Source organism: Arachis ipaensis, chromosome B02 (assembly GCF_000816755.2).
Source record: "Arachis ipaensis cultivar K30076 chromosome B02, Araip1.1, whole genome shotgun sequence".
NCBI lineage: Eukaryota > Viridiplantae > Streptophyta > Magnoliopsida > Fabales > Fabaceae > Arachis > Arachis ipaensis.
This window is the reverse complement of record NC_029786.2, coordinates 41,931,652-41,957,500: the sequence shown is the minus strand read 5'-3', so window position 1 is coordinate 41,957,500 and position 25,849 is coordinate 41,931,652.

The following is a 25,849-nucleotide window of genomic DNA, read 5'->3' as shown; positions in this document are numbered from 1 at the left end:
TCAGGGAACCCGAATTTGAGGGATAGTTCGATTTGGGTTCCTTGGTCGCTTTCAATGATCACACCCGTGCCGCTTCCAGTTTTATTTGAGGAACCATCCACGTAGAGACTCTATTCTGTGGGGGGTTCCGGGGTGTCTGTAAATTCTGCGATGAAGTCGGCCAGGTATTGTGACTTGATGGCTGTCCGAGTTTCTTATTGAAGATCAAATTCGGACAACTCGACTGTCCATTGCAAAATTCTGTCTGCTAGGTCTGTTTTCTACAAAATTCCTTTTATAGGCTGGTTAGTCCGAACCCTAATGGTGTGGGCTTGGAAGTATTGACGAAGTCGTCGAGATGTTAGTATGAGGGCGTATGCAAACTTTTCTATTTTTTGGTAATTCAACTCGGACCCTTGTAATGCTTTACTGATGAAGTATACGGGTTGTTGCCCGCTGTTGTCTTCTCGAACTAGTGCTGAGGCTACTGCCCGACTTCCTACTACAAGGTACAATGTGAGTGGTTCTCCTTCCCTTGGCCGAGTTAGGATGGGTGGTTATCCTAGGAATCTTTTGAAATCTTGGAAGGCTTGCTCGCACTCTTTTGTCCATTCGAACTTTTTTCCCTTCCTTAGAGTAGCGTAGAAGGGGAGAGATCTTATTGCAGATCTAGCTAGAAATCTAGACAAGGCTGCCAACCTCCCGTTGAGTTGTTGTACCTCTTTGACACAAGTCGGGCTCTTCATGTCGAGTATGGCCCGGCATTTATCTGGATTTACCTCTATTCCTCTTTGTGTGAGCATAAAACCCAAGAATTTACCAGCTTCTACTGCGAAGGTGCATTTTGCAGGATTGAGTCGCATGCCATGCCTTCTTATAGTGTCGAACACTTGGGTCAGGTCGGATAATAGCGTCTCCTCACTTTGTGTCTTTATTAACATGTTGTCCACATAGACTTCCATGATTTTTCCGATGCGATTGGTAAAGATCTTATTCATTAACCTCTGATAAGTAGCTCCCACATTTTTAAGACCAAAAGGCATAACGATGTAGCAGTAGTTTGCTTTTGGGGTTAAGAATGAAGTCTTTTCTTGGTCTGGTCAATACATTGGGATTTGGTTGTACCCCGAATAAGCGTCCACAAATGAGAGGTATATATATCTGGAGGAGGCATCTACCAGAGCGTCGATACTTGGGAGTGGATAAGGATCTTTTGGGCAGGCTTTGTTGAGATTAGTGTAGTCGGTGCACATTCGCCACTTTCCATTTGATTTTTTCACCAATACGACGTTAGCTAGCCATGGTGGATACTTGACTTCTCTTATGAATCCTTCCTCTAGTAAAGCTTGTACCTGCTCTTCCACAGCTTGAGATCGTTCTGGCCCAAGCTTTCTTCGCCTTTGTTGTACTGGCCGAGATCCTGGGTAGACCGCCAACTTGTGGCACATTAATTTGGGGTCTATACCCGGCATGTCTGCAGCCTTCCATGCAAAGAGGTCGACATTATCTTGTAAGAACTGTACGATTGATTCTTTTATGTCTCCCTTTAGGTTCGTACTGATATTGGTTGTTTTGTCTGGGATATCTCCGATCTGGACTTTTTCTATTTCACCTTCGGATTGTGGGCGGAGTTCTTCCCGCCTCTGAACTCCACCGAGTTCGATTGTGCGGAATTCTTCTCCTCTTTCTCTGAGGTTTAGACTTTCATTGTAACAGCAGCGTGCCATCTTTTGGTCTGCTTTTATTGTAGCTATCCCTTCTACAGTTGGAAATTTCATGAATAGATGTGGAATCGAGACTATTGCGCCGAGCTGATTCAATGTTGTCCGACCTATTAGGGCGTTGTAGGCTGAGCTCACATCGACCACGATGTAGTCTATCTTGAGTGTTTTTGATTGGTTCCCTTTCCCAAAGGTTGTGTGTAGTGATATGTATCCAAGTGGTTGAACTGGGGTGTCTCCCAGTCCAAACAGACTGTTCGGATATGCTCAAAGTTCTTTTTCTTCCAGGCTGAGCTTGTCGAAGGAAGTTTTAAACAAGATGTCAGCGGAGCTCCCTTGGTCTATCAGGGTGCGATGGAGATTTGCGTTTGCTAGTATCATTGTGATGACCATGGGATCGTCGTGTCCTAAGATGATTCCGGATGCGTCTTCTTTGGTGAAAGTAATTACGGGGATGTCGGGTGTTTTCTCTTTCCCCTCAACACGATACACTTCTTTAAAGTATCTTTTGCGAGATGATTTGGAGATTCCTCCTCCCACAAATCCACCGTGTATCATATGGACGTGTCTTTCTGGTGTACGAGTTGATCGCTTTGTTCGTCCGACATCTTCGTCCCTTCTTCTTTTTCTTTGCTCATCGTCCCGGGTGGCCAGGTATTGATCTAGTTTTCCCTCTCTTACTAGTTTTTCTATGACATTTTTTAAGTCAAAAAATTCATTGGTGGAATGCCCGCGGATTCGATGGTATTCACAATATTTAGTCCGGTGTCCTCCTCCTTTCTTGCCTTTGAGTGGTCGAGCTGGGGGTATTTCTCAGTGTGGCAGACTTTTCTATAGACGTCCACAAGGGACACCCGAAGAGGGGTGTAATTATGGTATTTTTTTATTTTTTCCCCATGTCGATCTTCCTTCTTCTTGGACTCTTTATCCTTGTCCCGGGAGGGATAGGTGAATCCGGATTTTGAGGTCTCTCCTAGTCGAGAATTTTCCTCCATGTTGATGTACTTCTCCGCTCGTTCTTGCACTTCGTTCAGAGATGTGGGATATATTTTTGATATAGATTGGCTAAAAGGTCCTTCTCGTAGGCCATTGATGAGGCCCATGATGGCGGCCTCTGTTAGTAGGCTTTGTATGTCTAGGCATGTTTTGTTTAATCTTTCCATGTAGTTACGAAGACTTTCCCGATCTTCTTGCTTGATTCCTAGTAGACTTGGGGCGTGTTTAGCCTTATCTTTTTGGATGGAGAATATGGCCAAAATCTTTTTGGCTAAGTCGTCGAAGCTTGAGATGGACCTAGGAGGTAGATTGTCGAACCATCTAATTGCTGTCTTTGTTAGAGTAGTTGGAAAGGCTTTGCAGCGAACTGCATCTGAGGCGTCGGTGAGGTACATTCTACTTCTGAAATTGCTGAGATGATGGCCGGGGTCTGTAGTGCCATCGTACAAAGTCATATCCGGGAGCTTAAAGTCTTTCAGGATCTTGGTCTTCATGATCTCTTTGGTAAATGGATCTTGATCCTTGCGGGAGCTATCCTCATGAGATGATCGATTATCTTTGGCCTTGAGATCGGCTTCGATTTTTAGGAGTTTGTCATCCAATTCCCGGCGTCGTCTTATTTCCCTTTGTAGGTTTTTCTCAGCTTCTGGTTGATGCTCCGCCCCTTTTTTGAGTTGCTTCAAGCGATCTTGAAGTGCTTCCATGGCTTCCACAGTCGGTGAATCGGTGCTTTTGTTAGGTTGAGGAGTATCTTTTGATGTGGTGTCTACGTTCTTGTGCGGTGTTCTATCTTCCAGATCTGAATCGTGGTCATTTTCATGGTCATCTGCCATGGTGATGGGAAGACTTCCGGGTCCCCGGCAACTGCACCAATGTTTCGGGGGTTACCTGAAACTGTAGGTCGATCTCAGATGAGATCTTCTGTACTGGTCGGAGCTGATGTCTCCGGCTGGTGAGTGGCGGCCGGAGTGGTTGTGTCCGACTTGTTGGACTGGCTATGCTGCTGATCCTTTGTCACCGGAGGGTGGGGGTACCTGCAAGGGACACCGATGCTTAAGTTAGCAAGGGTATCAAGCAGGTTTTTAGTAGAATCAGAGTATGAGTTATACCTGGGTGCTCCAATGTATTTATAATGGTGAGAAGTGACCTTCTTAGATAAGATAAGTTAGTTATCTTATCTTATCTTATCTTATCTTTGAGTGAGGTCATCTTATCTTCAAGGGAACCGCCCTTATCTCTATAGGCTTGGGCTGCCTTTGGATTTGGGTCGTATTCCTCGATTTGGGCCCTTTTTTGGGCTTTCCTGTCGACTTGGCCGAGCTCTTTGAGAAGAGGTCGGATTGTCCTGACCTGAAGAGGTCGGTCGTCTTGTTGGTAGAATATCCCGGGTCAGACAGCTTGACCCAGGGTATGAATAGTTACAGAGGGAGATCCTTTAAACACAAGGGAGTCCTTATTCACATGAAGGACCAATTCTCCTCTGTCAACATCAATCACAGCTTTTGTTGTGGCTAGAAAGGGTCTGCCAAGGATGATGGATTCTGTTCCGAGGGTTACCTGAAACTGGAGGTCGATCTCGGACGAGATCTTCTGTACTGGTCTGAGATGACGTGTCCGGCTGGTGGGTGGCGGCCGGAGCTGTCGTGTCCGACTTGTTGGACTGGCTGTACTGCTGATCCTTGGTCACCGGAGGGTGGGGGGTACCTGCAAGAGACTCCGATGCTTAAGTTAGCATGGGTATTAAACAGGTTTTTATGTAGAATCAGAGTATGAGTTATACCTGGGTGCTCCAGTGTATTAATAGTAGTGTGGGCTGACCTTTCTGATAAGATAAGTTAGTTATCTTATCTTATCTTATCTTATTTGGGGTGAAGTCAGCTTATCTTCAAGGGAACCGCCTTTATCTTTATAGGCTTGGATTGCCTTTGGATGTGGGTCGTGTTCCTCTATTTGGGCCCTTTGTTGGGCTTTCTTGTCGATTTGGCCGACCTCTTTGAGAAGAGGTCGGATAGCCTGACCTGAAGAGGTCGGTCGCTTTATCTCCAATCATCCCAGGTCGGATAGCTCGACCCAGGGTATGAACAGTGCCCCTGCATGAGCTCGGTCTCCTTTTTGAGGTCGAGTCCTTGATTGAAGTCGAACTCAAGCACTTTTGTCGATTCCTTTCTTTGTAGAGTCTTTTTTTGAATGTAGAACGTTTTTCTCTAAAAGCGCGCGCTTTTATATCGGCACTTTGGAAACGTGCGAGGGTTTAATGCCTTTATTAACATTAATTGCCCCGTTTCCCTTAGGCTCTCTTTATTTTGATTTTGCAAACCCAGAAACGGTTTCTCTCCTTCGCCCCTTTCGTAACTTCTTCGCATTTCTCCCTTCATTCTCTCGCTCTCAACTTTTCTTTGTGTTTGTTCTTGCTTCGCCTCCGTTGGTGCTTCACTTTGAGAGATGATTTCCTGCCCCGGCTTTCATCTTTCTTCAGAACTTTCCTCCTTTTTCCAGGTTTGGTTTCTACTTTCTGCTTCCTTACTTCTTTTGCGGCTTTGGCCTTCGGTTTTTGATAAAGTTTTGGTTTTGCTTGAATGCTTGTTTGAAAAACTTGGATCTTTTTGCATTTGTCGTGCCTGTTTGTCACCGTGTGTTCTAGAGTTTCTTCATCTTCTGCATGATTACTTTCGCTTAATGCTTTTAGGGTTTTTGCACGCTATCGCCTTTTCTGTTTGCACTTTTGATGGTGGTTTTTCGCCTAATTCTGAGAAAGGTTGTGTCTTTGGTGATTTTCTGTTTGGCATTTGTTGACGTTGACAGTGCTTTCGCTGGTAGACTGTAGAAAGATAGTTGCTTTGATGACTTTTGCATTTTTTAACTTGATGGACGAAATGCTTGCTGCTTTAGGCCTTCTTTCCTTGTTTTGAAAGATACTGGGGTGTAGGTTTTTCCTAGAAACCTTGCATTGTTATTGCCTCCAAAGGATGCCCCAGGACTTTTGGTTTGAGTCTTGGGGTTTTCCTTTTGTTTATCCGCCCGTCGAGATGTTTTGACCCGTGCCCGAGATGTTTCTGAGTAATCCACTCTTCTTTTCTTTTGTAGGATCTTAGTTGTCCTCATGTCTTCCCGAAATAATGTCGTAGCGGTGCCTTCCCAGGTCCCTGCGGGTATGGCCGATTGGGTGGACTCCATGGTTCTCATGTGTGTCTCGCTGGTTGAATCTGAGTTTTGTTCTCAGCTTAGGCAGTTTCACAGCGTCTGTAGTAACTCTGGTGATGAGAAGAATTATGAGCTTGTTCCTCCTTCCTCTGACGAGAGAGTCTGTTTCTCGACTCGAGTTGTTGACAATCGCCCTTTCTTTTATGCCTACGATTTTTTCTTTGGTCAACTTGGAATTACTCTTCCCTTTACTCAATTTGAAATCGACCTGTTATGGTCTTGTAATGTTGCCCCTTCTCAACTTCACCCCAACTCTTGGGGTTTTATTAAAATCTTCCAATTGTTGTGTAATGGTTTTGGTATTCCTGCTTCCCAATCTCTCTTTTTCTATTTGTTTGTCTTGACTAAGCCTGGTGTCGTGAAAAAGAAGTCAGCTTGGGTCTCCTTCCGTTCTACCCAAGGAAAGAAAGTTTTTTCCATGTTTGATGAATCGTTTCGGGATTTTAAAAACTATTTTTTCAAGGTCCGAGCTATTAAAGGATCTCGACCCTTTTTCTTGGATGAAAATGATGAGCCCGCCTTTCCCCTAGAGTAGCAGAAGGATGTTAGGGTCTCCAGGTACTCTTGGGACATGTTGGATGAGGCTTAGCGAGCCTTTGTGACTGTTTTAGAGGAGCGTTGGGGTCAGCCTCCCCATCTCGACACAAAGAAATTTCTAACCAATCCTTCTCTTCTTCAATCTGAACTGGGTATCTTGTGTTTCCTTTGTTGTTTGTCTTATGATGCTTGTAGCTGTATTTTCGACTTGTTTGATTCGTAGCTTGACTTCTATTTTATTTGCAGAGGCAATGAAGAACAATGAGTCTATGAAAGCTTTTAAAAGGGCACAGAAGGCGACTGCTGCCAGGAATGTTGCCGCCCGAGCTGCTGGGGAGGGGTCCTCTCAGCCCCGCGAGAAGCCGGCCGTGCCGAGCTCTCCCAGGGTGAAGAAGGCGATCCCGATACCTCGAGTTCGTTCGGTGGATCCTCCTTCTTCTTCTGCCGCTCCATCCGCCGCTCCTCCAAGTAAAAAGCAAAAGACTTCTGAGCCTTTTAACCTCAACGCTCCTAACTTCAATGCCATTGAGTTTATAGATCAACAAATTGGGCCATATGGTACCATTCCTATGGATGATGTGTCCATTCTCCATCATTTGGAGTTTATGGCTCAGAATCATGTGAGGATGGCCTTTATGTCGGCTGCACTTCATCGTACTGCCCAGAATCTTCCTCTCCACGCTACCAAGGCGTTTATGGAGGAGGCAAAACGAGAGTTTGACCAGATGAAGGGGTTGAAGGAGGAGCTCGAGCTGAAGGTGGTTAAATTGGAGAAGGACCTCGAAAATGAGAAGGCGAGTTCTAAGGCGCTGGCAGCTTCCTTGAGGTTGGCTGAGGATGCGGCCATGATGCACAAGGACACCTATGTGACTTCCTATAGGGAGGGGAGGCGCCTGAGGGAAGAGCTCGACAATGCCCGGGAGGATTATGCTGAGCTCCAAGGTCATCTTGTTGGCAGCGTAACTGCTGCTTACGAGAACTTGAAAGAACAAGTCCGAATTATTGCTCCCGAGGCCGATCTCACCCTTTTTAGCTTGGATAATATTGTCAGAGATGGCAAGAGATGATGAGGGTGATGATGATGATGAAGTTGTTCCTCCCCTTGTGTCTTCCACCAAAGCGCCGACTTCTTCCGCTCCTCCTGTTGTGCCTGACCTGGATTGCCAGATCCTGAATCGGGAGGATGGGACTGTTGATGCGGTGCCGATTCAAGCTTGCCCTCCTTCTCCTGGTCCTGATGTCGCCAAGAAAGCTCATGATGCTGCCGAGAAAACTTCTGATGTTTGTTGATTGTAGTTGGCCTGACTTGTGGGCGTTTTTTGAAACTTTGTTAAGATGTTGACTTTTTAGTTGCTTTCCTAGCAACTTTTTATTTTAAAAAAAACAGACAAGTAGCTTGCTACCTTTTGGGTAGTAAGTGTTGGTGGCCCTTTGAGGCCTTTATAACTTTATATAAAACCTGCTGATGTTGAACTCTCCCAATTCGAACTTCTTGAGTTTTTGACTCTTTGTAGCTGTAGGGGTCCAATTTGGTTTTCTTGCTTTACGTGTGTTCTTTAGTGCTTTGTAACCGACTTCTTTGCGTTGGTCCCCTGATAGACTCCTTTTTGTAATCCTCTTTCTTGGACCTTCGTGAGGTCTCTTTCAGGGATTGCTTGGATTTTTGTAGTGGATCGACTTTGTTGGGTCGACTTCTTCTAAGTTATTTCGTAATCCTCTTTTTTGGACCTTTGTTAGGTCTCTTTCAGGGATTACTTTTATAACTTGTTTTTTGTAGGAGGTCGACTTCGTTAGGTTGATCTCTTCTAAGTTATTTCGTAATCCTCTTTCTTGGACCTTTGTTAGGTCTCTTTCAGGGATTACTTTTATAACTTGTCTTTTGTAGGAGGTCGACTTCGTTAGGTCGATCTCTTCTAAGTTATTTCGTAATCCTCTTTCTTGGACCTTTGTTAGGTCTCTTTCAGGGATTACTTTTATAACTCGTCTTTTGTAGGAGGTCGACTTCGTTAGGTCGATCTCTTCTAAGTTATTCGTAATCCTCTTTTTTGGACCTTTGTCGGGTCTCTTTCAGGGATTACTTTTATAACCTTTTCGTCCTGGGCTGACTTTGCTAGGACGAGCCCTTCTAAGTTAAAGTAATCCTCTTTAATAGGGTTGGCCAGACCTCTTTCCAGGGTTTACTTGTAACTTGGGTTGACTTGGTCCGACTTCTGAACGCCGGCCAGTCTTTAAGTTATTTTATTAGCTATCCGTAAGACCTCGTCAGGTTCTTTTTTAGATTGCTTTCTATAACTTCTTACATTATTCTGTGTTCATCTTTGCCGATTTGTAGAAAGTGGTTGGCATCTCTAGCTCGTCCTTTGGGTGAATCGCGTTTTCACCTTTATCGGACGACTCATCTTTATCGTGGTCGTGCAGTGAAATTGTTTTTCACTTTCTGCCGACCTGTAGCTTTATAATCGGACGATGAATACTTCAGATTAATGCGTCTTGAAATCTTTGTAGAATACCTAGATAAATTTTATTCAAAGAAAATGCAAATATATACATATGGAAATTTTCTCATCCTCTTAAGTTGGGTATGATCTAGGTCTCAACCTGGTGCCTCATTAAAAAACCTTTTCAGGAAAAAGAGCGCATCCACTGGTGAGATCTTTTACCTTTTCTAACTGTAGTACCTTCTTAGGTTGCAGGCGTGCCATGACCTTGGAAGCTCCCGTCCATTGAGTTCGGACACTCTGTAGTAGCCCTTCCCGAGTACTTATATGACTCGGTATTGTCCTTTCCAATTGGCTGCCAGCTTTCCCTCTCCGGGTCGAGTTGTTCTGATGTCATTTCGGATTAAGATGAGGTCATTTTCAGTGAAACTTCTTGGTACTACCCTTTGGTTATATCTAGAAGCCATTCGGCGTTTTAGCGCTTCTTCTCTGATCCGAGCTCTTTCCTGAACCTCAGGTAGTAGGTCGAGTTCTTCCCTCTGGAGTTGGGAGTTTGCTCCCTCATTATAATGGACTGCCCTATGTGATCCTTCCTCAATTTCTACTGGAATCATTGCCTCCATTCCGTATGTTAGCCGGAATGGGGATTCCTTTGTGGTGGAATGTGGCGTCGTTCGATATGCCCATAGGGCTTGTGGGAGCTCCTCTGCCCAGGCTCCCTTCGCATCCTGCAATCTCCGTTTTAACCCTGTCAATATGACTTTGTTGGTAGCTTCGGCTTGTCCGTTAGCTTGGGGGTGTTCGACAGAGGTGTACTGGTGCTTTATATTCAAGTCGGCTACTAATTTTCTGAAGCCCGCATCTGTGAATTGGGTGCCATTGTCCGTGGTTATTGAGTACGGGACCTAAAATCTTGTGACAATGTTTTTGTATAAGAATTTTCGGCTTCTTTGGGCAGTGGCATTGGCTAATGGTTCTGCTTCGATCCACTTTGTAAAGTAATCTACCCCTACTATGAGGAATTTAACTTGCCCTGATCCCTGGGGAAAGGGGCCGAGAAGGTCGAGTCCCCATTTCGCAAAAGGCCAAGGCGCAGTCATGCTGATGAGTTCTTCTGGCAGGGCGATGTGAAAATTGGCATGTTTCTGACATGGTGGACATGTCTTTATGAATTCTGTAGATTCTTTCTGTAAAGTTGGCCAGTAAAACCCTGCCCGGAGTATCTTTTTGGCAAGAGCCCGTGCTCCGAGATGATTGCCGCAAATGCCGCTGTGTACCTCTTCCAACACTTCCCTGGTGTGGGAGGTTGGCACGCACTTTAGTAATGGTACCGAGATCCCTCTTTTGTACAGGATGTTGTTTATGATGGTGTAGTACTGTGCCTCCCTTTTTAGCTTCTTCGCTTCCTTTTCTCCTGCGGGGAGCGTTCCTGTTTTGAGGTAGTTAATTATGGGGATCATCCATCCTTGGTCCTGGCCTGTTATGGTTAGGATTTTTTTCATTTCCGAGATTGATGGGTTCTGTAGCATTTCCTGGATGAGGCTTCTATTATTGCCCCTTGGTTTGGTGCTGGCCAATTTTGAGAGTGCGTCAGCTCGAGCATTTTGCTCATGGGGTTTGTGGCAGATCTTGTATTCCTCTATTTGTTTGAGCTGTTGCTTGGTTTTATCCAGATATCTTTTCATGGTGGGATCTTTAGCTTGGTAGCTCCCTGCTATCTGTGATGTGACCACTTGCGAATCACTATAAATGTTAAGTTTTCGAGCTCCCACCTCTTCAGCCAGTTTTAGACCAGCTAGCAATGCTTCGTATTCCGCCTAGTTATTTGAAGCCGGGAATCCGAACTTGAGGGAGAGCTCAACTTGGGTTTCCTGGTTGCTTTCTATTATAACTCCTGCACCACTTCCTGTTTTATTTGAAGAACCATCCACATATAGATTCCACTCTATGGGGGCTTCTATGGCATCTGTGAATTCGGCGATAAAATCGGCCAGGTATTGTGATTTGATGGCGGTTCGAGCTTCATATTGGAGGTCAAATTCTGACAGCTCGACTGCCCATTGTAGAATTCTGTCTGCTAAATCTGTTTTCTGCAGTATTCCCTTTAAGGGCTGATTAGTTCGAACTTTAATGGTGTGGGCCTGGAAGTAGGGGCGGAGTCACCAAGATGTTAAAACGAGAGTGTAAGCAAATTTTTCTATTTTCTGATAGTTCAGCTCGGATCCCTGCAGTGCTTTGCTAATGAAGTAGACGTGTTGTTGCCCGTTTTCGCTTTCTCGGACCAGTGCTGACGCTACTGCCTTGTCTCCTACTGCAAGATATAGTATGAGTGGTTCTCCTTCTTGAGGTCGGGATAGGATAGGTGGCTGTCCTAAGAACTTTTTAAAGTCTTGGAACGCTTGTTCGTATTCTGTCGTCCACTTGAACTGTTTTCCCTTTCTTAAAGTAGCATAGAAGGGGAGAGATCTTATTGCGGCTCCTGCTAAGAATCGGGATAGGGCGGCCAACCTCCCGTTGAGTTGTTGTACTTCTTTTACGCAGGTTGGGCTTTTCATGTTGAGTATGGCCTGGCATTTATCTGGATTTGCTTCAATTCCTCTTTGTGTGAGCATGAAGCCTAAGAATTTACCTGCTTCTACCGCAAAGGTGCATTTTGCTGGATTGAGTCGCATATCATGCTTCCTGATGGTGTCGAACACCTGGGCTAGGTCGGTCAATAGTGTCTGTTCGCTTTTTGTTTTAATTAGCATGTCGTCCTCCAGCAATGCCTGCACTTGCTCTTCCACAGCTTGGGATCGCTCTGGCCCGAGTTTTCTTCGTCTCTGCTGGACCGGTCGAGATCCTGGATAAACTGCCAACTTGTGACACATTAGTTTAGGGTCTATGCCTGGCATGTCTGTGGCTTTCCATGCAAAAAGGTCGGCATTATCTCGCAAGAATTGTATTAGCAGTTCTTTTAAATTTCCTTTGAGGATTGTGCCGATATTAGTTATTTTTTTCGAGGTGTCCCCGATCTGAATTTTTTCTATCTCGCCCTCTGGTTGGGGGCGAAACTCCTCTCGTCGTTGAACTCCGCCCAGCTCGATTGTGTGGAACTCTTCTCCTTTGCCCCTGAGGTTGAGGCTCTCATTGTAACAGTGACGCGCCATCCTCTGGTCTGCTTTTATCGTGGCTATCCCTTTTGGAGTTGGGAATTTCATGCATAGGTGTGGGGTCGAGACTATTGCACTGAGTTGGTTGAGCGTGGTCCGGCCTATGAGAGCGTTGTAGGCTGAGCTTACTTTGACTACAATGTAGTCTATTTTGAGGGTCCTGGATTGGTCTCCCTTTCCAAAGGTTGTATGTAGTGGTATGTATCCTAGTGGTCGAACCAGAGTGTCTCCTAGCCTGAACAAACTGTTTGGATATGCTTTAAGTTCTTTTTCTTCTAAACCGAGTTTATCAAAGGCTGTAGGTTGGCGTTTGCCAATATGATAGTGATAACCATGGGATCGTCGTGTCCTATAATGATGCCGGTTGCGTCCTCTCTAGTGAATGTTATCGTTGGGATGTTGAGTGTTGATGAGTATTTTGGTGGAAAAATAAATTTCTCCGAAAACACACAATTCTAACCGGCAAGTGCACCGGGTCGCATCAAGTAATAAAAACTCACGGGAGTGAGGTCGATCCCACAGGGATTGAAGGATTGAGCAATTTTAGTTTAGTGGTTGATTTAGTCAAGCGAATCAAGATTTGGTTGATTGATTGGTGATTTGCAGAATTTAAATTGCAAGGAAAGTAAAGGGAATGGGTGATTGGCATGAAATTAAAGAGAACAAGAATTAAATTGCTGAATCTTAAAGTACAAGAAACATAAATTGCAGAAACTTAGATTGCAAGAAATGTAAATTGCAGAATCTTAAAGTGCAAGAAATGTAAATGGCTTGAAATGTAAAGGGGATTGGGGATTGGATTTGCAGAATTTAAACAAGGAAAAGTAAATTGCATCAAGCAGAGAAGTAGAAGAGGAGTGGGATCAAATTGGATCTCAGGGCAGAAAAGTAAATGAACATGGAAAACAGTAACAGAGAATGTAAAATTGGGAAATTAGATCTCAGGACCCAGAGACTAGAGAACCAAGTCTAGATCTCAATGCCTTCCTAGATCCAACAAGAACAATTGCAAGGGAATTGTAAATTGCAAAGAAAGTGGATGAAGAGCAATTAATTGAAATTGAATTTCAATTAAGCAGTAAATAAACAGAAAGATCCAAGGATGAGATTGAAACAGAATTCCTTCAATTCTCCAACCCAAGATCCCAGACAATTGCAATTGAAATTGAAAGCAATAAAACTGAGAGGAAGAGAAGTGAATTCTCCTTCCCCAAGACTAAGAAATTAAAGATCACTCAATATCCAAAGCTCTCCGAAAACTATTATGAAAATTCCAAGGGAAAGCTCCTCGAAGAACTTGAATTCTATCCTATTTATACACTTTCTTCAAATGATCTTCAAGCCTTGAGTTGGGCCTTTGCTCTTGGTGGAATTGGGTTGAAAGAGGCCTTGGTTGATTGCTCTTGAAGTTTGGAGAAGAACCAAAGTGAACCAATTGAACCGGGTTGGAGTTTTGCAAAAGTTGGACCAAAAGTTGGAGCAAAAGTTAGGGTCTAACTTTTGGTCCAACTTTTCATATCAGCTCCCACATCTTGCTGATACTCACGTTGGTGCAAAAGTTAGGGGTCTAACTTTTGCACCAACGTTGGCCTTCCTTGGTGCACTTGTGGCGCCAACGTTAGCCTCCAAGTTAGGGGCTAACGTTGGCGCAAACTTTTGCTCCTCCCCTTATAGTTTTCATGTGCCAACGTTAGCCTCCAAGTTAGGGGCTAGCGTTGGCGCAAACTTTTGGTGCCCAGGGGTGATTTTCATCATGCCAACGTTAGCCTCCAAGTTAGGGGCTAACGTTGAGGCTAACTTTTCACCCAAAAGTTTGTGCAAAAGTTTGAGGCTAACTTTAGGTCCAGCTTTTTGCTTCCTGGTTCAATTTCACTTATTCCATTGTCTTCTCTTTACTCGTAGCCATTCCTTCTTGCTTGAACCTTTCTCCAAGCTTTCTTCACCTATCATTAATCAACCAAACACATCAAAGCTATGCTTAAAATCATGAGATATTCATTCTTTCATAATATGTGACAATTATAGTATAAAACCTCATGTTAAAATAACTATGGAAAGAAAACTACCTCAAGTTGGGTTGCCTCCCAACAAGCGCTCTTTTATTGTCACTAGCTTGACATCTTGCTATTTGATTATGGAGGCTGGAAATCATAATGCCTTAGTTTTTCTCCTCTTGCTGTAGGATTCCTTTCCTCCATGACCTGCACAATCACAAACAATCCAAATGAAAATTGGATATTCTCATGCCAGAATGTAGTCAGAGGATTAGTTGACACCATGTGTCAAACAGTTGGTAAACTTGAGAGATTAATGAACGAAAATCACTTTTCTCGTTTATTTATCAAGCTATGAGAATCATATTCAGCAAGATAAACCAAGAAAACTTCACTCTATTGCTAAATTGAGGTTTCAATTAGCTCAGGCAAAAATTCAAAGAGTTAGTGTGTCAGTCAAAAATTAAAGAAAAAGTGCTTGATCTAAACTGCCACTTCACTTAATCATTGTCAATCTAATCAATCCCCGGCAACGGCGCCAACAACTTGATGAGTATTTTGGTGGAAAAATAAATTTCTCCGAAAACACACAATTCTAACCGGCAAGTGCACCGGGTCGCATCAAGTAATAAAGTAAAAGAAGGTTTGGGTTGAATCAGATCTTGAAGCAGTAAAGTAAATGAACATTAAAAGCAAGAAACAAAATGTAAATTAGGAATTCATATCTCAGGGCCCAGAGACTAGAAAACCAAGTCTAGATCTCAATGCCTTCCTAGATCCAACAAGAACAATTGCAAGGGAATTGTAAATTGCAAAGAAAGTGGATGAAGAGCAATTAATTGAAATTGAATTTCAATTAAGCAGTAAATAAACAGAAAGATCCAAGGATGAGATTGAAACAGAATTCCTTCAATTCTCCAACCCAAGATCCCAGACAATTGCAATTGAAATTGAAAGCAATAAAACTGAGAGGAAGAGAAGTGAATTCTCCTTCCCCAAGACTAAGAAATTAAATATCACTCAATATCCAAAGCTCTCCAAAAACTATTATGAAAATTCCAAGGGAAAGCTCCTCGAAGAACTTGAATTCTATCCTATTTATACACTTTCTTCAAATGATCTTCAAGCCTTGAGTTGGGCCTTTGCTCTTGGCGGAATTGGGTTGAAAGAGGCCTTGGTTGATTGCTCTTGAAGTTTGGAGAAGAACCAAAGTGAACCAAGAGTGTCCCCGGACCCGATGATATTCACAATACTCCTTTCGGTTTCCTCCTCCCTTCTTGCCTTTGAGTGGCCGGGCTGGGGGAATTTTTTCCGTATGGCAGACTTCTTTGTATATTTCGACCAAGGATGCCCTAAGAGGAGTATAGTTATGGTACTTCTTAATTTTCTCCCCTTGTCTTTCGTCTTTTCTTTTGGATTCCTTGTCTCTGTCACGGTAGGAAGCTCCCGATTTCGAGGTTTCTCCTAACCGAGCATTTTCTTCCATATTGATGTATTTTTCTGCTCGCTCCTGTACTTCGTCGAGGGTAGTCGAGTACTTTTTTGATATAGATTGGCTAAAAGGTCCCTCTCCTAGGCCGTTGATGAGTCCCATGATTGCGGCCTCTGTAGGTAAACTTTGTATGTCCATGCATGTTTTGTTGAATCTTTCCATGTAGTTGCGAAGGCTCTCCTGATCTCTTTGTTTGACTCCTAATAAACTGGGGGCGTGCTTAGCTTTATCCTTTTGAATGGAAAATCTGGCTAGGAATTTCTTAGCTAAGTCGTCGAAACTTGAGATGGATTTTGGGGGTAAGTTGTCGAACTACCGAATAGCTGTCTTTGTGAGAGTTGTTGGGAAGGCTTTACAGCGAACAGCATCTGGGGCGTCAGTGAGGTACATTCTGCTTCTGAAGTTACTGAGATGGTGGTTGGGATCCGTGGTGCTGTCATATAGAGCCATATCCGGGAGTTTGAAGTCTTTTAGAATTTTGGTTTTCATGATTTCCCTAGTGAAGGGGTCTTGCTCTTTGTGTGAATTCTCCTCGAGATTAGCGTGAGGGGCTTTTGATTTGAGATCGGCTTCCAATTGCTGCAGTTTTTCTTCCAACTCCCGACGTCGTCGCATCTCTCTTTGTAGATCTCTCCCGATTTCACGTTGTTGATGGGTTTCTTTTTCCAGTTGTTTTAGGCGATCTTGGAGTGCTTCTATGGCCCCTGAATTTGGTGAGTCTTTGTCTTGGTTGGTCTCCAGAGTGTCTTGTAGCGTGACGTTTGTGTTTTTGTGCGGTGTTCGATCCTCCAGACCTGAATCGTGATCGTTGTCATGGTTGTCCGCCATGGTGATGGGATGACTTCCAGGTCCCCGGTAACGGCGCCAATGTTCCGAGGGTTACCTGAAACTAGAGGTCGATCTCGGACGAGATCTTCTGTACTGGTCGGAGATGACGTGTCCGGCTGGTGGGTGGGGCCGGAGCTGTCGTGTCCGACTTGTTGGACTGGCTGTACTACTGATCCTTGGTCACCGGAGGGTGGGGGTACCTGCAAGAGACTCTGATGCTTAAGTTAGCATGGGTATTAAACAGGTTTTTATGTAGAATCAGAGTATGAGTTATACCTGGGTGCTCCAGTGTATTAATAGTAGTGTGGGCTGACCTTTCTAATAAGATAAGTTAGTTATCTTATCTTATCTTATCTTATTTGGGGTGAAGTCAGCTTATCTTCAAGGAAACCGCCTTTATCTTTATAGGCTTGGATTGCCTTTGGATGTGGGTCGTGTTCCTCTATTTGGGCCCTTTGTTGGGCTTTCTTGTTGATTTGGGCGACCTCTTTGAGAAGAGGTCGGATAGCCTGACCTGAAGAGGTCGGTCGCTTTATCTCCAATCATCCCAGGTCGGATAGCTCGACCCAGGGTATGAACAGATTCATCCATACACTTTCCAGTGTCTAGGATTATGAAATCAGCAGGGATGTAGTGGCCTTCAACCTTTACCAAGACATCCTCTACAAGTCCATAAGCCTGTTTCCTTGAATTGTCTGTCATCTCTAGTGAGATTATTGCAGCTTGTACCTCAAGGATCCCTAGCTTCTCCATCACAGAGAGTGGCATGAGGTTTATACTTGACCCCAGGTCACACAGAGCCTTTTCAAAGGTCAAGGTGCCTATGGTACAATGTATTGAGAACTTTCCAGGATCCTATCTCTTATGAGGTAATCTCTGCCTAGTCAAGTCATCCAGTTCTTTGGTGAGCAAGGGGGGTTCATCCTCCCAAGTCTCATTACCAAATAACTTGGTATTTAGCTTCATGATTGCTCCAAGGTACTTAGCAACTTGCTCTTCAGTAACATCTTCATCCTCTTCAGAGGAAGAATACTCATCAGAGCTCATGAATGGCAGAAGTAAATTCAATGGAATCTCTATGGTCTCTGTATAAGCCTCAGATTCTCATGGTTCCTTATTAGGGAACTCCTTGGAGGCCAGTGGACGTCCATTGAGGTCTTCCTCAGTGGAAATCACTGCCTTTCCCTCCTCTATGCATTCAGCCATGTGGGACGTGTTTATGGGCTTACATTCTCTCTTTGGGTTCTCTTCTGTATTGGTTGGGAGAGTGCTAGGAGGGAGTTCAGTAACTTTCTTACTCAGCTGACACACTTGTGCCTCCAAATTTCTAATAGAGGACCTTGTTTCAGTCATGAAACTTTGAGTGGTCTTAGATAGATTAGAGACTACAGTTGCTAAGTCAGAGTGGCTCTGCTTAGAATTCTTTGTCTGTTGCTGAGAAGATGATGGAAAAGGCTTGCTGTTGCTAAACCTATTTCTTCCACCATTATTGTTGTTGAAGCCTTGTTGAGGCCCCTGTTGGTCCTTCCATGAGAGATTTGGTACTTTCTCCATGAAGGATTATAGGTATTTCCATAGGGTTCTCCCATGTAATTCACCTCTTCCATTGCTGGGTTCTCAGGATCATAAGCTTCTTCAGATGAAGCTTCTTTGGTACTGCCTGTTGCAGCTTGCATGCCAGAAAGACTCTGAGAAATCATATTGACTTGCTGAGTCAATATTTTGTTTTGAGCCAATATGGCATTCAGAGTATCAATCTCAAGAACTCCTTTCTTCTGATTTGTCCCATTATTCACAGGGTTCCTTTCAGAAGTGTATATGAATTGGTTATTTGCAACCATCTCAATGAGTTCCTGAGCTTCTGCAGGCGTCTTCTTCAGATGAAGAGATCCTCCAGCGGAGCTGTCCAATGACATCTTAGACAGTTCAGACAGACCATCATAGAAGATACCTATGATGCTCCATTCAGAAAGCATGTCAGAAGGACACCTTCTGATCAATTGCTTGTATCTTTTCCAAGCTTCATAGAGGGATTCACCTTCCTTCTGTCTGAAGGTCTGGACCTCCACTCTTAGCTTACTCAATTCTTGAGGTGGAAAGAATTTGGCCAGAAAAGCACTGACCAGCTTTTCCCTAGAGTTCAGGCTTTCCTTAGGTTGTGAATCCAACCATATCCTAGCTCTGTCTCTTAGAGAAAAAGGGAAGAGCATAAGTCTGTAGACCTCAAGGTCAACCCCATTGGTCTTGACAGTGTCACAGATTTGTAAGAATTCAGCTAAGAACTGATGAGGATCTTCCAATGGAAGTCCACGAAACTTGCAATTCTGTTGCATTAGAGAAACTAATTGAGGCTTCAGCTCAAAGTTGTTTGCTCCAGTGGCAGGGATAGAGATGCTTCTCCCAGAGAAGTCGGGAGTAAGTGCAGTAAAGTCACCAAGCACCTTCCTTGTATTGTTGGCATTGTTGTTGTTTTTGGCTGCCATGGCTTCTTCTTGTTTGAAAATTTCTGTTAGGTCCTCTCTAGAGAGTTGTGCTTTAGCTTCTCTCATCTTTCTCTTCAAGGTCCTTTCAGGTTCAGGATCAGCTTCAACAAGAATGTCTTTGTCCTTGCTACTGCTCATATAAAAGAGAGGAGAAAAAAGTATGGAATCCTCTATGTCATAGTATAGAGATTCCTTGAAATGTCAGAGAAAAAGAAGAATAGAAAGACGAGGTAGAGAGGAGAGAATTCGAACTTATGGAAAGAGGGAGTCCGAATTGCACATTGAGGAGGAATGTTAATCTTCATACCCTGGATCGAGCTATCCGACCTGGGATGATTGGATACAAAGCGACCGACCTCTTCAGGTCAGACTATCCGACCTCTTTACAAAAGAGGTCGGCCAAATCGACAAGAAGGCCCAAGAAGGCCCAAGAAGGCCCAAATAAAGGAACACAGCCCAATCCAAAGGCAGCCCAAGCCTACAGAAAGAAGGACGGTTCCGTTGAAGATAAGCTGACCTCACCCAAAGATAAGATAAGATAGGATAAGATAACTAACTTATCTTATCTAGAAAGGTCACTCTACAACCATTATAAATACACTGGAGCACCCAGGTATAACCCATACTCTGATTCTACAATAAACCTGCTTAATACCCGTGCTAACTTAAGCATCGGAGTCTCTTGCAGGTACCCCCCACCCTCCGGTGACCAAGGATCAGAAGTGAAGCCAGTCCAACAAGTCGGACACAACAGCTTCGGCCGCCACCAGCCAGCCGGACACGTCATCTCCGACCAGTACAGAAGATCTCATCCGAGATCGGCCTACAGTTTCAGGTAACCCTCGGAACATTGGCACCGTTGCCGGGGAACCTGGAAGTCATCCTGTCACCATGGCGGACGACCATGACAACGACCACAACTCAGATCTAGAGGACAGAACGCCGCAAAAAAATACGGATGCCACACCAAAAGATACTCCAGAATCTAACGGAGACAAAAACCCATCACATCCGGGAGTAATAGAAGCACTTCAAGATCGCCTAAAGCAACTCGAAAAAGAAGTCCAGTACCAGCAAGAAGTTGGCAAGGATCTACAAAGAGAGGTAAGGCAACGTCGAGAATTGGAAGATAAACTCCTACAACTTGAAGCCGATCTCAAAGCAAAGGCTACCCGGACCACCCCTAAGGACAACTCTCGCAAGGATCAAGATCCATTCACTAGGGAAATCATGAAGACTAAAATCCCTAAAGACTTCAAACTTCCGGATATGACTTTGTATGATGGCACCACAGATCCCAACCATCATCTCAGCAACTTCAGAAGTAGAACGTACCTCATCGACGCTTCAGATGCCGTTCGCTGCAAAGCTTTTCCAACGACTCTCACAAAGACAGCAATTAGATGGTTTGACAACCTACCTCCGAAGTCCGTCTCAAACTTCGACGACCTGGCCAAAAAATTCTTGGCCAGATTCTCCATCCAAAAAGACAAGGCTAAGCACGCTCCCAGTCTACTGGGTATCAAGCAAGGAGATCGAGAAAGTCTTCGCAACTACATGGAAAGATTCAACAAAACATGTCTAGGCATACAAATCTTGCCAACAGAGGCTGCCGTCATGGGCCTCATCAACGGCCTACGAGAGGGACCTTTCAGCCAATCTATATCAAAGAAACACCCCACATCTCTAGACGAGGTGCAAGAGCGGGCAGAGAAGTACATCAACATAGAAGAAAATTCCTGACTTAGAGAAGCCTCAAAATCTGGTTTCATCTACCGAGATAAAGAATCCAAGAAGAAGGAAGATTGAACGGGCGAAAAAATCAAAAAGTATCATAATTACACCCCTCTTCGGGTGTCCCTTGTGGATATTTACAAAGAAGTCTGTAACACAGAAAAGATACCCCCAGCTCGACCACTCAAATGTAAAAGAGGAGGAGGAAATCAGAACGAATACTGTGAATATCATCGGGTCCAAGGGTATTCCACCAATGAATGCTTCGACTTAAAAAACATCACAGAAAAATTAGTAAGAGAAGGAAAACTAAATCGGTATCTGGCCACCCGAGATGATGGGCAAAGAAAAAGACAAAGAGATGAAGATGTCGGACGAGCTGAGCGATCACCTCGTACGCCAGAAAGACACGTCCATATGATACATGGAGGATTCGCAGGAGGTGGAATCTCCAAATCATCCTGCAAAAAAAACCTCAAAGAAGTATATCATGTCGAAGGAAAGGAGGAAGCACCCGACATCCCTGCGATCATGTTCACCAAAGAAGACGCATCCGGTATCATCTCAAGACACGACGATCCCATGGTCATCACCATCATACTAGCAAACGCCAATCTCCACCGCACATTAATAGACCAAGGGAGTTCTGCCGACATCTTATTCAAATTAGCCTTCGACAAACTCGGCTTAGAAGAAAAGGAGCTTAGAGCATACCCGAACAGCCTGTTCGGACTGGGAGATACCCCAGTACAACCACTGGGATACGTGTCACTACATACAACCTTCGGAAAAGGGAACCAATCCAGAACACTTAAGATAGACTACATTGTGGTCGACGTGAGTTCAGCCTCCAATGCCCTAATAGGTCGGACAACACTAAATCAACTCGGTGCAATAGTCTCAACTCCACATCTATGCATGAAATTCCCAACTACAGAGGGGATAGCCACAATAAAAGCAGATCAAAAGATGACACGCCGCTGTTATAACGAAAGTTTAAATCTCAGAGGCAGAGGAGAAGAGTTCCATACAATTGAGCTTGGTGGAGTCCAGAGACGAGAAGAACTCCATCCACAGCGCGAAGGTGAAATAGAGAAAGTTCAGATCGGAGACACCTCAAACAAAACGACTAATATTGGCACGATCCTGAAAAGAGATGGAAAGGAATTACTAGTACAGTTCTTGCGAGATAATGTCGATCTCTTTGCATGGAAAGCTGCAGACATGTCAGGCATAGACACCAAGCTAATGTGTCACAAATTGGCGGTCTATCCAGGATCTCGGCCGGTACAGCAGAGACGAAGAAAACTTGGGCCAGAGCGATCCCAAGCTGTGGAAGAACAGGTACAAGCACTACTGGAGGCAGGATTCATAAGAGAAGTCAAGTACCCAGTATGGCTAGCTAACATCGTCTTGGTGAAAAAATCAAATGGAAAGTGGCGAATGTGCACCGACTCCACTGACCTCAACAAAGGCTGCCCAAAAGATCCTTACCCACTCCCAAGTATCGACGCTCTGGTAGATGCTTCCTCCAGATATAGATACCTCTCGTTTATGGATGCATATTCCGGATACAACCGAATCCCCATGTATCCCCCAGATCAAGAAAAGACCTCGTTTTTGACGCTAAAAGCAAATTACTGCTACATTGTGATGCCTTTCGGTCTCAAGAATGCAGGAGCTACTTATCAAAGGCTAATGAATAAAATCTTCTCAGATCACATCAGAAAAACCATGGAAGTCTATGTGGACGATATGTTGATAAAGACACAAAGCGAAGAGACATTATTGTCTGACCTGGCTCAAGTGTTCGACACTATAAGGAGGCACGACATGCGACTCAATCCCGCAAAATGCACATTTGCAGTAGAAGCGGGCAAATTCTTAGGTTTCATGCTCACACAAAGAGGAATTGAAGTGAATCCAGACAAATGCCAGGCCATACTCAACATGAAGAGCCCAACTTGTGTCAGAGAGGTACAACAACTCAACGGGAGATTGGCAGCCTTATCCAGATTCTAAGCGGGATCAGCAATAAGATCTCTCCCCTTCTATGCCACTTTAAGGAAAGGAAAAAATTTCGAATGGACAAAGGAATGCGAGCAAGCCTTCTAGGATTTCAAAAACTTCCAAGGACAACCACCTATTCTAACTCGACCACGAAAGGAAGAACCACTCACATTGTACCTTGCGGTAGAAAGTCGGACAATAGCCTCAGCACTGGTTCGGGAGGACGACAAAGGGCAACAACCTGTATACTTCATTAGTAAAGCGATGTAGGGATCCGAGCTAAACTACCAAAAAATAGAAAAGTTTGCCAACACTCTCATACTGACATCTCGACGACTTCGCCCGTACTTCCAGGCTCACACCATTAAGGTTCGAACCGACTAGCCCATAAAAGGAATATTGTAGAAAACAGATCTAGCAGGCAGAATTTTACAATGGGCAGTTGAGTTGTCTGAGTTCGACCTCCTATATGAAGCTCGGACAGCCATCAAATCACAGTACTTGGCCGACTTCATTGCAGAATTCACAGATACCCTGGAAACCCCCCACAGAATGGAATCTCTACGTGGACGGTTCCTTGAATAAGACCGGAAGCGGCGCAGGTGTGATAATAGAAAGCAACCAAGGAACCCAAGTTGAGCTTTCCCTCAAATTTGGGTTTCCGGCCTCAAACAACCAGGCGGAATATGAGGCGTTACTAGCTGGTTTGAAGCTGGCTAAGGAGGTTGGAGCTCAAAAACTCAACATCTTCAGCGATTCACAAGTAATCACCTCACAAATAACAGGGAGCTACCAAGCCAAAGATCCCACCATGAAAAAGTATTTGGATAAAACCAAGGAACATCTCGGACAACTCGGGGAATATAAGATCTGTCACATACCCCGCGAACAAAATGCCTGAGCTGACGCACTCTCGAAACTAGCTAGCACCAAACCAGGGGGCAACAATAGAAGCCTCATCCAGGAAATGCTATAGAAACCGTCAATCTCAGAAGAGAAAAAAGTCCTAGCCATAACAAGTCAGGACCAAGGATGGATGATCCCCATAATTAACTACCTCAAAGCAGAAACACTCCCCACAGATGAAAAGGAGGCAAAGAGGTTAAAGCGGGAGGCTCAGTATTACACTATCATAAACAACAGCCTATATAAGAGAGGGATCTCAACACCGTTGTTAAAATGTGTGCCGACCTCTAACACAATGGAAGTTTTAGAGGAAGTACACAGCGGCATTTGTGGTAATCATCTCGGAGCACAAGCTCTCACCAAAAAGGTACTCCGGACGGGATTTTACTGGCCAACTCTACAAAAAGAAGCTACAGAGTTTGTAAAGACATGTCCCCCATGCCAGAAACATGCCAACTTCCACATTGCCCCGCCAGAGGAACTCATCAACGTAACTTCACCTTGGCTATTCGCAAAATGGGGACTCGACCTTCTCGGACCCTTTCCTCAGGGATCGGGACAAGTCAAATTCCTCATAGTTGGGATAGACTATTTTACAAAGTGGATCGAGGCAGAGCCCCTAGCCAATGCCACTGCTCAAGGAAGCCAGAAATTCTAATATAGAAATATTGTCACAAGGTTCGGAGTCCCACACTCCATCACCACAGACAATGGCACTCAATTCACAGACGCAGGTTTCAGAAAACTAGCTGCCGACTTGAACATAAAACACCAGTTCACCTCCGTCGAACATCCTCAAGCCAATGGACAGGCCAAAGCTGCCAACAAAGTCATATTGGCTGGACTGAAGTGGAGACTGCAAGAAGCAAAGGGAGCTTGGGCCGAAGAACTCCCACAAGTCCTATTGGCATATCGGACAACACCACATTCTACCACAAACGAATCACCATTTCGATTAGCATACGGAGTGGAGGCAATGATCGCAGTAGAGGTCGAGGAAGGGTCCCCTAGAGTGGTCCACTACAATGAACAAGCCAACTCTCAACTTCAAAGAGAAGAGGTCGACTTACTTCCAGAAGTCCAAGAAAGAGCTCGGATCAGGGAAGAAGCGCTAAAATGCCGAATGGCTTCAAGATATAATCAAAGGGTAGTGCCAAGATGATATTGGAACAACTCGACCTGGAGAAGGAAAGCAGGCAGCAAACTGAAAAGGACCCTACCGAGTTACAGAAGTACTTGGAAAGGGCTACTACAGACTGTCCGAACTCGATGGACGAGAGCTTCCCAGATCAAGGCACACATGCAACCTAAGAAGGTACTATAGCTAGAAGATCTCGTCATAGGGTGCACTCTTTTTCCTGAAAAGGTTTTTTAATGAGGCACCAAGTTGAGATCCAGAAATTATTCGACTGAAAGGGATGAAAAACTCCCGCATTATATATTTGCATTTCCTTTTGAATAAAATATATTTTAGATATTCTACAAATTCTCAAGACGCATTAATCTGAAGCATTCATCGTGATGACAAGTCATCCTAGCCCATTTTAGCTAGTCTTTTTCTTTTATTTTCATTAGAATTATGCACTTTCTTAAGCTACAAGCAAGCTAATTGAGTAGATTTTCATGTTTCCCTTGATTGAACCAACCAAAATATCTCATCACATCGCCCAATTATAAAGCAACAGATCGGCAGAAAGTGAAAAACAGATTCACTGCACGATCACGATGGAAGACCAATAAAGATGAAAATGCGATTCATCTAAAGGTCGACCAAACAAAGACAGAAATCACCTTCTACAAATCGGCAAAGATGAACACAAAATAATGTAAGAAGTTATCGAAAGTGATCCGAAAAAGAACCTGACGAGGTCTTATGGATTGCTAAATAATAACTTAAAGACTAGCCGATGTTAAGAAGTCAGACCAAGTCAACCCAAGTTATCAGCAAATCCCTGGAAAGAGGTCTGGCCAACCCTATAAAAGAGGAAGAAGAGATCGACCTAATGAAGTCGGTCTCCTACAAACAAGTTAGAAAAGTAATCCCTGAAAGAGACCTGACAAAGGTCCAAGAAAGAGGATTACAAAAATAACTTAGAAAAGATCGACCTAACGAAGTCGGTCTCCTACAAACAAGTTATAAAAGTAATCCCTGAAAGAGACCTAACAAAGGTCCAAGAAAGAGGATTACAAAAATAACTTAGAAGAGATCGACCTAATAAAGTCGGTCTCCTACAAACAACTTATAAAAGTAATCCCTGAAAGAGACCTGACAAAGGTCCAAGAAAGAGGATTACAAAAATAACTTAGAAGAGATCGACCTAACGAAGTCGGTCCCCTACAAACAAGTTATAAAAGTAATCCCTGAAAGAGACCTGACA